Source organism: Stomoxys calcitrans, chromosome 5, assembly GCF_963082655.1.
Source record: "Stomoxys calcitrans chromosome 5, idStoCalc2.1, whole genome shotgun sequence".
NCBI classification, from domain to species: Eukaryota; Metazoa; Arthropoda; class Insecta; order Diptera; family Muscidae; genus Stomoxys; species Stomoxys calcitrans.
In genome coordinates, this window is record NC_081556.1 from 162,095,718 (window position 1) to 162,107,967 (window position 12,250).

Sequence of the window (12,250 nt, forward strand, 5' to 3'; positions counted from 1 at the left end):
CATTATGTTAATAATAACCAAATTAAATTTGTTTATTATTTATGAGTTTAAGCAAACCTAGAAGACCGTGAAATATGGTGGCGTCTCATTGATGATTTTAGAGTGTTTTTCTGTAAATGTTCCGTATCCCATTTTCTGGATTTTTTAATTTCTTTAATAATTTTTTTTTCTTCTTCAGTTGTGTGAACTCCGCGAAACATTTTACGAAAAGAATATTGGAATAAAGCATGTGAGTGAGTGGTAACCGTTTGTTTTTCTCTCCTCTTAGATTTTAAGTTACGAAACGAAGACAATATGCGTGAACTATATGAGCTTCAATATCAAATTTAAGTACACCGTTAAAAGCCCATATGTCTACGAACATTAAGGTTCAGCCTTATGCATAAATAATCATGTTTTCTTACTACTTTTGTGCAATATTATTCTTAGTAACTGTTGCCCCTATTATGTTTTCCTCCACTGTATATGGGGCCCAGGGACAAAGCCAGGGGGAGCCTTTGGTCACGAACCCCCCACACCCCGAAATGGTTTGGCTAAAGAAAAAATTTTATTAAATTTATTCTTTAGATTTAGATTAGTCCGATACAAAAGCCGATCAAGAATACAGATAATCGGAGATGAATATTTCTTACATTGGACAAGTTCTATAACTTGTTCACATTTGGAGCTGCTCCCTGTTAGGACTAACATACTTGTGCTCAAAAGAAGCCTTTCTTATTCGATTCCGAAATTCGACGAGTGGAGTTCGGACCACAGTAGTGATGTAGCAATACGTCTTAGAATATCATTTTCCGTGAAATATGGGAAAGTGATTTGTTCAGCAGTACGCGATTGTAAAAAGTACTCGTAAGCTCAACTCTTGCAATCGATAAGCACACCCACCTCTTATTTTCCAAACTTTGTTCGTGCCTTTGACGTTTGCTATGAAATATTGGTCACGAAAAAGGGATTTCATCATTTCAAAATAATGGTTTATACGAGGTTGGGCACAACGGACTGCGGTGGTTGATAGAAATTCGTGCATGTTCGAAATAAAAAGCCACAGAAGTATTTTATGATGATCCAAAGACCAAAGGTTTTTTGGGTGCAATCACAGTTGGGCGCTTTTTAATCATACGCACTCACAGTGGTTAAAAATGAAACTATAGGCAAGAGATAAAACTGCTGGCCACACTTGTGAGGTATTTACCTTAGGTAATCAACAGAGCAAATATCTCTACTATGTGATGTCGCTCTGCAGCAAGTCATTCGGACTCGGCAATAAAAAGGAGGTCCCTTATCATTGACAGAACTCATTGCTATGAGAGAAATATTCCCACTGCTCCTTAAGGAATGTGCATTGGTAAATTTGCATAATCCACAACTCAGTGGCTAAAAATGAAAACTTGAAAAACCTCAATATGTGAACATAATAGCCATTAACTTCAAGTTAAACAACGGAGTCGATTTCTGAAACCAACAAACTATGTCCGCCCATCTGTCTGTCTGTGTGTGTGTATCATTTGCTATATTTGCTGGTGGCATTTGCTACATACAAGTAAAATTAATCTGAAAGGTATATGGACAACATTTATCGATTTTTGCCAGATTTTAAATATTATTATTATTATTGTGAAATTTGGCTTGTTGTTGTTGTTGTAGCAGTGTGTTTTACAACAACAACAACAAGCCAAATTTCACAATAATAATAATAATATTTTAAATCTGGCAAAAATCGATAAATGATTTAAAATATTATTATTATTATTGTGAAATTTGGCTTGTAACATTCAATTGTGACTTCTAATCCGGTGCCTGACAATGGCTCCCAAGTTATACGCTCCAATATAGGAAGAAATAGACCCAAACCCGAAGCGATGCGCAAAGAGGCATATATCATCCGCGTAGTCGATGTCTCCGAGGAAGTCGTTAATACGCCAGCGTATGCCATAGGCCAGCGTATGGTCGGCACTCTTTTCCCGAAATAGACGAAATACGCTGCAGAAGTAGACTTGCCATCACTTTATTTAATGTGTTTAGCAATGTAATCCCCCTCCAGTTTTTACACTGGGTGAGGTCACCCTTCTTTGAGATTGTGACCAGTCGATGTCTCCGAGGAAGTCGTTAATACCCCAGCGTATGCCATAGCGTGCCACAGCATTAGTTGCTTCTAATACAGCGTGTTGATGCACTGATAGAAAAAACGGTTGTCATAGTTACGAACAGCGTTCGTCGTCTTGCATTCATTAATAAAACGAGAATTTACTTTAGTGCAATAAAAATATTCGTTAATATAATGAGTTCAGTCGTTGACGTTGTGTTTCTGAATTTTGTCAACCGTTGTATTTACGAATTCCTGTTCATTTATATTACAACATTTTTATTTTCCATATTCTAATGAAAAAAACTGAGAAACTCCTAAATAGTCCCGAACGTGAAATAAAATGTTCACCGAACTCGCCTTTCAATAAGTCCATTGTTACGCGTGCTGTGTGGCATGTGGCACCGTCTTGTTGAAACCACATGTTATGCAAGTCAAGCTCTTGCATTTTGGGCAAAAGAACCATTCACAGTTTCGTCACGATTCGCATCATCTTTGAGGATGTACGGTCCAATGATGACACTGGCCATTAAACCGCACCAAACTGTGACTTTTTCTACGTGCATTGGTAGCTCTTGCAATGCTTCTGGCCGATTTTCTCTCCAAAATCGACAATTCGGCTTATTTACGTACCCATGAGCCAAAAATTAGCTTTGTCATTGAACACATAGAACACACACAAGCGCGCGATGAACTTTCTTAAAAGAGCACGCATTTTGATAACAAAATTCAATAATTTGCAAGCATTGTTCGTTTGTAAGGCGATTCATTCTTAAATAATAGACCAAATTGAAGATGTTTAACAGTGAAACAGAAAAATAAACGTGCGTGAGCTGTTTAAACCAGTATAGCCAAAAAGATAATGGCTAAAAAATTGCCCTTTACAATGAAAATTTTCGTTTATATAATAAATTCAACCGATGACGTTGTTTCAATTCCGTCAATCGTTGAACCTATTACGGGCAAATTGAGATCAGTTTATACAAAATAATATATGTATTAATAAAAAGAAAATTTAATGATCCTTAAAACTTTGTGTTCACTTTTAAGACATTTAGAAAATAATTCACTTAATGCATCATTGTTTAAATCAATTTTTAGCAGCGGCTCATTTGGTCAGATCGAGTTTTTTGCAGATGGGTTTTTGTGTACTTAAAATATGAATCAGTTTGCCCCTTTCCCATTGTCTTAATATACAAAGAGATAAAAAAGTTAAATGTAATATAATAAAAAGAAGCATGTAATAGCGTGCTAAGTTCGGCCGGGACGATTTTTGGGAACTCCTCACCGTAGATTCTCTTAAGAATTTACGTGAAATAAATTTAGTCTTAGGTCATAGTGTTACTCTACATCCCAAATTTCTGCCAAACCAGGCAAAAATGTAGGCTTCTAGGAACTGAACAAAATAATTGTCAGATCGGTTTGTATATCAGGTCACAGACCTATTTGGACCGAATTGGGACAGTTGTTGGAAGTTGAAGCAGAACGTTATGGATAAATCGGACTACAATTGTGGCTTTCAGGGGCTCAAGATGTCAAATCAGGAGATCGGTTTATATGGGAGCCATATCCAAATCTGAACCGATATGGCCTACATAAATAAGAAGTATTTATGCAAAATTTCAAGCGGCTAGACGCGTTCGACCACTATCGTGATTTCGACAGACGGACGGACTTGGCAAGATCGATTCAAAATGTCAATGAACTATTTCTCAGTTCATTGGCATGGACCGGTAATCATTTAAACGTATAAGACGAAGTATTCGCAGCAATTATAGTTGTTTTTACTAAACTGTTTTCCAAATTTTCCAATGGATTTATTAAATCTGAAAATTTACTTATTAAACTTAAAATAAATAATAACAAATAAAAACCTTCCAAGTTCTTTGAAACCTACCACCATGGATTCTGGGTAAAATTCACACAAAATAAAATTAGTTGAAGTGCATAATTTTACTCAAAGTACTAAATTTCTGCAAAACCAGGCACGAATGGAAGCGAAGATAATCGAGTGATCGGTTTTTATGGGAGCTACATCAGGTCCAAGAACGATTTGCACCGTACTTGGCACAGTTGTTGGATGTCTTAATAGAACACCACGTGCAAAATTAGACAAATCGGACAACATTTGGGGCTTCCAGGGTATCCAGACGTGATATCGAGAGATCGGTTTATATGGAAGCTATATCAAGTTATAGAACGATTTCAAACGTACTTGGTACGACGTAACAGAACACTACATACAAAATTCAGCCCAATCGGATAACAATTGCTGTTTCTAAGGGCTAAATATATCAAATCGGGAGATCGGCTTATATGGGAGCTATATCCACATCTGAACCGATATAGACCATTTACAACGACCTTCATAAATAAAATGTATCTGTGCAAAATTTCGAGCGGCTAACTTTATGCGTTCGAACGCTAAAGTGATGTCGGCAGACGGAGGGATGGACGGACATGGCTAGATCTACACAAAATGTCCAGACGTTCAAGAATATTGTTACAATTGGGTTTTTATTAGTTTTAAGGTCCCTTTAGATAAATTTCCATTATATAAAATTTCAAATTATAACAGTTTCCTTATTACGTCATCACACATTGTTGCATCTTGAAATATCGATGTGGCCAGCAAGAGGTATATAAGGCAGTGGCAGGCACAACGCAACACGAGTCAGTCTTATCTGAAAACGCCTGTTGTAAACGTATCAGCAAACAGCAGTTAGTGAGTTGTTCAGCAAATAGGTAGATCAATTAATCTTTGTAAAGTAAAGTAATTGTAAACGAACTGTGTTTTAACTGGAAGTGAAACGACTACGGTAAAAACGTAACAATATATATACTTTACGGGGTCGCAGATCATTATTTTGAGGTGTTGCAAACGGACTGACTAGGTTAGCGTACACCCATCCTATGGTGGTGGGTATAATAAAATTAATACTGTGAAAACCAGCAAATGTATGGAACTATGGCGATAACGGTTATAGTCCTTTATGACTAATCTACAAATTGCAACATTTGTCTAAATCGAATGAGAAACGAATAGTAAACTTCATATTAAGAATTGTATATTTGTACGCCAACAAATGACTAAAGTTATAGCTTAAATTAAGTTATTTTGTGTTTTTTTTTTTCTTTGAGCCAACGGATTTTGCAATATGTTTGTTAAGATTTATTTACAGTAAAAATTAAAAAAAAATCATTCCAACAATTAGTTTCAAATGTCTTTAAACTTAGGCGATTGTTTATCATATGGTCGAAGTAACGAAGTATTTCTTGTGAACTAGTTAAACTGGCCCAAATAGAAAACTACATTTTACTAAATACTTGGACATTTTAATTTACTCATAGTAAAAATGTAGAACATTTTATTCCAGCAATTAATTTCATATGACCTAAAATTATCATGTTTATCATATATACAGAATGAAGAAATGATTTATTTGACTTAGTTGTCATTAAACTACCCAGAAGTTCATATAATTTCTCCATTTTTAACAACAACAGAAACTAAAATGTATTTAGCGCTATATGAAGTTCAATTTTATTGAAAATTAATTCATTTTAACTGAACTATGGGGTCACTTTTTTTGAGTGTGTGTACTACCCTAACGGATGATTTTGATTTGTCTACACAAACTCAAGCAGCATGATTAGTGATCATCAATATAATGACCAGTGAACATCAATACTATGATCTGTGATTATTTAGTATATTGAACAATTTCGTTCAGTAATACAACAATTGGATTTCATTAACATAACAATTCTATGTTATTAATACAACGAATAACATTTCGTAAATGCAATGGAAACCAATTTGATATACCCGGCATGTAAACCGATCTGGGGTCTTGACTTCTTTAGCCTCTAGAGGGCTCAATTATTATCCGATTTGATTTGCAGGACGTTTTTCGTTATCACTTTTAATAACTGTGCCAAATATGGTTCAAATCGGTCCATAACTTGATATAACTGCCATATAAGCCGACCTTGAATCTTGATTTCTTAAGCCACTAGCGGACGCAATTCTTATCCGATTTGGCTGGAATTTTGTACAACGGCTTTTCCCATGATCTTTAACATACGTGTCAAATATGTTCTGACGCGGTCTATAGCCTAATACAGCTCCCATATAAACCGATATCCCTATTTACTTCTTGAGCCCCTAAAGGACACAATTCTTTTTCGAATGGATTGAAATATTACCCAATGACTTCTTCTATGATCTCCAACATTCAATTCGATTATGGTCCGAATCGGCCATAACTTGATATAGCTCCAATAACATAGCAATTATTTTTTTATCCTTTGTTGGCCTAAATAGAGATAGCGGAAAAAGAACTCGACAAATGCGATCCATTGTGGAGGGTATATAAGATTCGGCCCGGCTGAACCCTGCATCGCAGGGAACAATACTTTCAAAAATCGCGTAAGTTTTTGAAAAGATTTTTTAATAGCTTTAAGTTGGAAGTAAGCGCCACAAGCAAAAAGTTTCCAAAAACGCACGATTTGTTGACAAGATTTTTTTTTGACGTGGAAGAAGCCCTACTGCTTTTTTTTTGCTTAGGGCACATTGATCAAGAGCACAGCGACGAGCCGGTTCGTTTAAAAATTTTCAAATGTCATTTGATAAATGTTTAATTGCACAACAAGTGAAAACGCATTCAAATTTCACCTTAATCCGGTTTTCCAACTTCAGCGAAATCGAACCGTCCTATGGTGGTGTTATATATAGGTATATAATACCTAGAAATATTGATCCACAAGAAAGGATTTGGAAGTTGGGTATCTGTTGGTCTATATAAACATGCCTAATTTATAAACGCGTAATTAAATATTTCAACATTTTCATATAATTGACATGTATGTGAAAGGGTACAATACCATTGGTCAAATTTAAGTCAATATTTTTTCTGTGTTGTTATCAGAAATGTGTGATGTAGGCAAATTTACTTTACGTGATTTAATAAAAGAGAAGAAAACAATTTTAAAATATGCCAGAAGTAAGGCAACGTCTACAAAACATTTTCCTCTCGACAAGAGTAAGCAAAACCAGGTGTAAATGTTACAAAAATATTTCTTCCACCGAATTCCACATGCTTAATTATGCCTATGAATCAAGGGGCAATCCGAAGCTTCAACACCGTAAATTAATTATCAAAAACTATTGTCTTCAGACAGCAGGCATAATCATGCCAAGTCTTGGAATATCAGAATAGTTGGGTGGACGGTTGCCATATCTTGGACAATGTAACACCACAAGCTAGTGTGATGTTTGAAACAACCTGTATATAATGCCAAAATTCATACGGCTAACCAAATCGAAGAATACGAGACTTATGGGAATTCCGAGAATCAGGCGAAGAAAACTCAAAAGACCCATAAACCCTTAACCCCCATTAGCTCAAGCTATAGAGGCATATAGTGCTCTATGGAATTTCTTGAAAACAATAGTAGTCTAGAAATTTCAGAGTCAGATGTAATGCAGGTACATCGCATACAAACTAACAAAAAACAAAAACAAATAATACAACAAATAATAAACCAATTTATACGAAATCTAGAAACTCTGTATGGTAACAAGAAAAGAAAAACCTCTAATCGAAAACACGGTTAAGTTTTCGGTTTCCGTGCTAAGCTCGGTCCCGGACGAACCGGTTAATCGAGGTACAACTGTACGTACATTCTTTATCGCATCAATACCCTATATATTGGGAGATCGATCTATATGGCAGCTATACCCATATATGGTCCGATCTGGACGATATTTAACAAAAATGTTTAGAGGGGTACCAGAACTCGCTGTGCCAAATTTCATCGAAATAGGATAAAAATATCCAATATCGGGAGATCGGTCTATATCGGTCGGTCTATCACATTTGACAGGAATGGGTAGGGGTCTACCAGAATACAGGCGGCTATATATAACTAAAATCCCATTTTATAAATCAGAAGATCAGGTTTATATACAAAGAATACGAAACCATCAAAAATTGTTTGGGAAATGTTGTTATACCCAAGATATCAGCAAAATTATAAATATCCAAATAAATACCCGGAAGAAGTATTTATTATAAACTTAGGGTTGCTTACATACTGTTTACATAGAACAGACAATTATTATGAGAATGAAATATGACAAACCAATGAAATGAAATAAATAATCATGATATACACATGTGAACAGAAAAATAGATTTGAAGTATGTTTTGAACGAGTGTATAGTTTTTAGGTTAGGTTGAAAAGAGGGTGCAGATATTAATCAACCCCATGCCACTATGGACATACACCTATGCCAGTAAACGGCTTGTTGTGCGCTCTTAAAACTATAAAGTAACCTCTAAAAAAAAATTTAAGTTAGGAATTCCGTGCTACTTACAAAATCCTTAATTGTTTTCAATGCCACTCCACTAAGTTGGTTCATGTCTGATATTATGTCTCCACCTAAGTACCGGTGTCTGTTTGACGCGAAAGCCGGGCAATGGCAAAGCAAATGCTCCAACGTCTCATTATCTTCCAAGCATGCCCTACACATTGTATCACTTGCCGCACCGATTTTACATAAGTGAGCCCGTAGTTCTTTGTGTCCCGTTACGATACCAATAGCTATACTGAACTCCTTCTTGCTTCCTTTTAGTAATAGCATCGTCTTCTCACGATCTGGATCCCCCATAGGATTTTCGCCGTCCTACCGTCCGTATAGTTTTTATATTTTTAGGTTTTTTATTTCATACATATTTCATTTTTATTTATAAAGTAAACATATTTCGTGTATTTAAAAATTAGTTTGGAGTAAAGATAGGATTAAAAAACAATTTAAAAAACCTAAATTTAAGAAATTGATGGATTGTGTTGTGTATAGTTGTATATGAAAAAAAACTTCAAAATAATATAGTAATTTGTACATGAGTGTTAGTGGTTTGAATAAACATCAAACCAGACAATAAATACTCGGTATATCCACCATTGTATTTAAGAACAGCTTCAATTATCTTAGGCATGGATGAAATTAACTTACAGTAAGTCCGTACCGGGATATTGTACCATGTTTTTGAATATTTTCCCACAATTGTTTTTTATTGCTGCAGAGAAGGTGGCAGCTATATCAGGTTATGGGCCGATTTGAACCATTCTTAATACCTTTGTTGGAAGTCATAACAAAACACATCATGCAATATTTCAGCCAAATCGGATAAGAATTTCTTTATATGTAATTGGAACAATATCAAGTTCATTTCGGACCATAATTGAACTGAATATTGGAGACCATAGTAGAAGTCATTGTGTAAATTTTCAGCCAAATCTAGTGAGAATTGCCCACTTTAGGGGCTGAAGAAGTAAAATAGGCAGATCGGTTAATAGGGGAGCTGTATAAGGCTATAAACCGATTCATGCCGTATTCAACACGTATGTTGAAGGTCATGAGAGAAGCCGTTGTAAAAAATTTCAGCCAAATCGGGTAATACTTGCGCCCTTTAGAGGCTCAAGAAGTCAAGATTCCATATTGGTTTATATCGCAGCTATATCAGGTTATGGACCGATTTCAACTATTCTTAACACAGATGTTGAAAGTTATATGAAAACATCTCATGCAAATTTTCAGCCAAATCGGATAATAATTGCGTCCTCTAGTGGTTTCAGAAATCAAGACCCCAAATCGGTTTATATGGCAGCTATATTAGGTTATTGACAGTTGTTGGAAGTCATAACAAAAGACGTCGTGCAAAATTTCAGCCAAATTGGATCAGAATTGTGCCCTCTAGCGGCTCAAGAAGTCAAGACCCTAGATCGGTTTATATGACAGCTATATCAAAACGGCACAGATGTTGAAAGTCATAATAAAACAGAAACATGCAAAATTTCAGCCAAATCGGATAAGAATTTCTTCCTGTAGAGGCTCAGGAAGTCAAGACCACAGATAGGTTTATATGACAGCCATATCAGGTTATGGACCGATTTCAACCATACTCAGCACAGTTGTTGGAAGTCATAATAAAACACCTCATGCAAAATTTCAGCCTCTAGCGGCTCAAGAAGTCAAGACCCCAGATCGGTTTATATGACAGCTATATTAAAACGGCACAGTTGTGGAAAGTCATAACAAAACACCTCAAGCAAAATTTCAGCCAAATCGGATAAGAATTGTGCCCACAGTGGCTCAGGAAGTCAAGACCACAGATAGGTTTATATGACAGTCATATCAGGTTATGGACCGATTTCAACCATACTCAGCACAGTTGTTGGAAGTCATAATAAAACACCTCATGCAAAATTTCAGCCAAATTGGATAGGAATTGTGCCCTCTGGCGGCTCAAGAAGTCAAGATCCCAGTTCGGTTTATATGGCAGCTATATCAAAACGTGGATCGATATGGCCCATTTACAATCCCAACCGACCTACACTAATAAGAAGTATTTGTGCAAAATTTCAAGCGGCTAGCTTCGAAAGTTAGCGTGCTTTCGACAGACAGACGGACGGACGGACATGGTAAGTTCGACCTAAAATGTCATGACGATCAAGAATATATATATACTTTATGGGGTCTTAGACGAATATTTCGAGGAGTTACAAACAGAATGACGAAATTAGTATACCCCCATCATATGGTGGAGGGTATAAAAAGTACCTACTTTACTTTAATTAGCTATGACAGAACAGTTGTTCCGCTAGCCGAACGTGGAATAGCGTTCCAAGCGCCTCGATCTTCTGCGCTCATTCTAAAATCTCTGACACCACTTGATCTTTTCATCGGGCTTTTGGTCGTCCCGGTTTGCGTGTACCATAAGATGAACTATCCAACGCAGCCGTTCTATTTTGATATGTGTAACTATACTATCGTCGTCAAACAGCGCATACAGAAAAGCTCAAATTCATTCCCATTCTTATTAAGGAACGTGTTTCAGCAAGTGTCATCCTTCAGAGTCTAATTAATTTTGCAGGGACATCAAACTCAGGCTTGGTTTGAAATACCTTTGATAGTGCAATCGAAAGCGACTTTGTAGTCCACAAAGAAATGGTAGATGTTGATTTGTCCTTCTCGGGTCTTTTCCAAGATTTGGCGCATTGTGAATATCTGATCTATGGTGGATTTACCAGGTCTAAAGCCGCATTGATAGGGCCCAATTATCTCATTGACTTAAGGTTTTAATCTTTCACACATACTCTCGAGAGTATATTGCGATGGGGAGGAGATTTATTCCTCTTGTCTCCTTTCTTGTGTGCGGGACATAGTATGCTGAGGTTCCAATCATCGGGTATGCGTTCTTCTAGCCATATCGCCCAGATAAGCTGATTCATACGCTTTGTTAACATGTCGCCTCAAATGTTCAAAATATTCTTTCCATATCCTAAGCATGCTATCCGTGTCAGTTACCAGATTTCCTTTTTTGTCTCTGCAGGAGGGTGTGTCTGCACCAAAGCCTAATTAATTCTTTGGTAGAATTTCCGGACTTCACGCTGACATCTCAATTCGCTTACATTCACATCTTTCCATTTCCTTTTTCTTTCTGCGGAAGAGACGTTTCTCCTCTCTCCTTTTCTCTCGAAACCTCTCCTTCATCTGGCGCATTGCTAAAATGGTTTGCCACTGCACCATTATATCATCGGAACAAGGAGTGCTTTCATCAAGCAGTTGGGTCAATCGAGTGGAGTATGCCGTTACCATCTGCTGTGTTTGCAGCTTTTCAATGTCCAGCTTCCGTACAGTGTCAGATCGTACTATCGTCGCCATGTTCAAACGAGTGCGAACCTTTGCAGCAACAAGGTAATGATCCGAATCTATATTCGCTCAATGGATCGATCGTACATCTTACACTCGGCATGAATGCCTTCCATCTATCACAACATGATTTTGCCGCGGCGAAATCTATTAGCCTCAAACCAATATAGGATGTTATCTCGTGGAGGCTAAACTTTCCGACTGTTGAACCAAAGATGTCTTCCTTCCCTATCTTCGCATTGTAATCTCCAACAACGATTTTAATATCATGGGCGGGGCAGCGGTCATATTCTCTCTCTAGGCGCTCTTAGAAAATATTTTTGGTCTGCTCGTCCTTATCTTCTCATCTCCGGAATAAAGTTGTAGACAAGGTGTTTCAGACTTCGACTAACCACAATTCCACAGCCAAATTCATGCCTCGTGTTATGGCAGTATAGTTCGTCATCGTT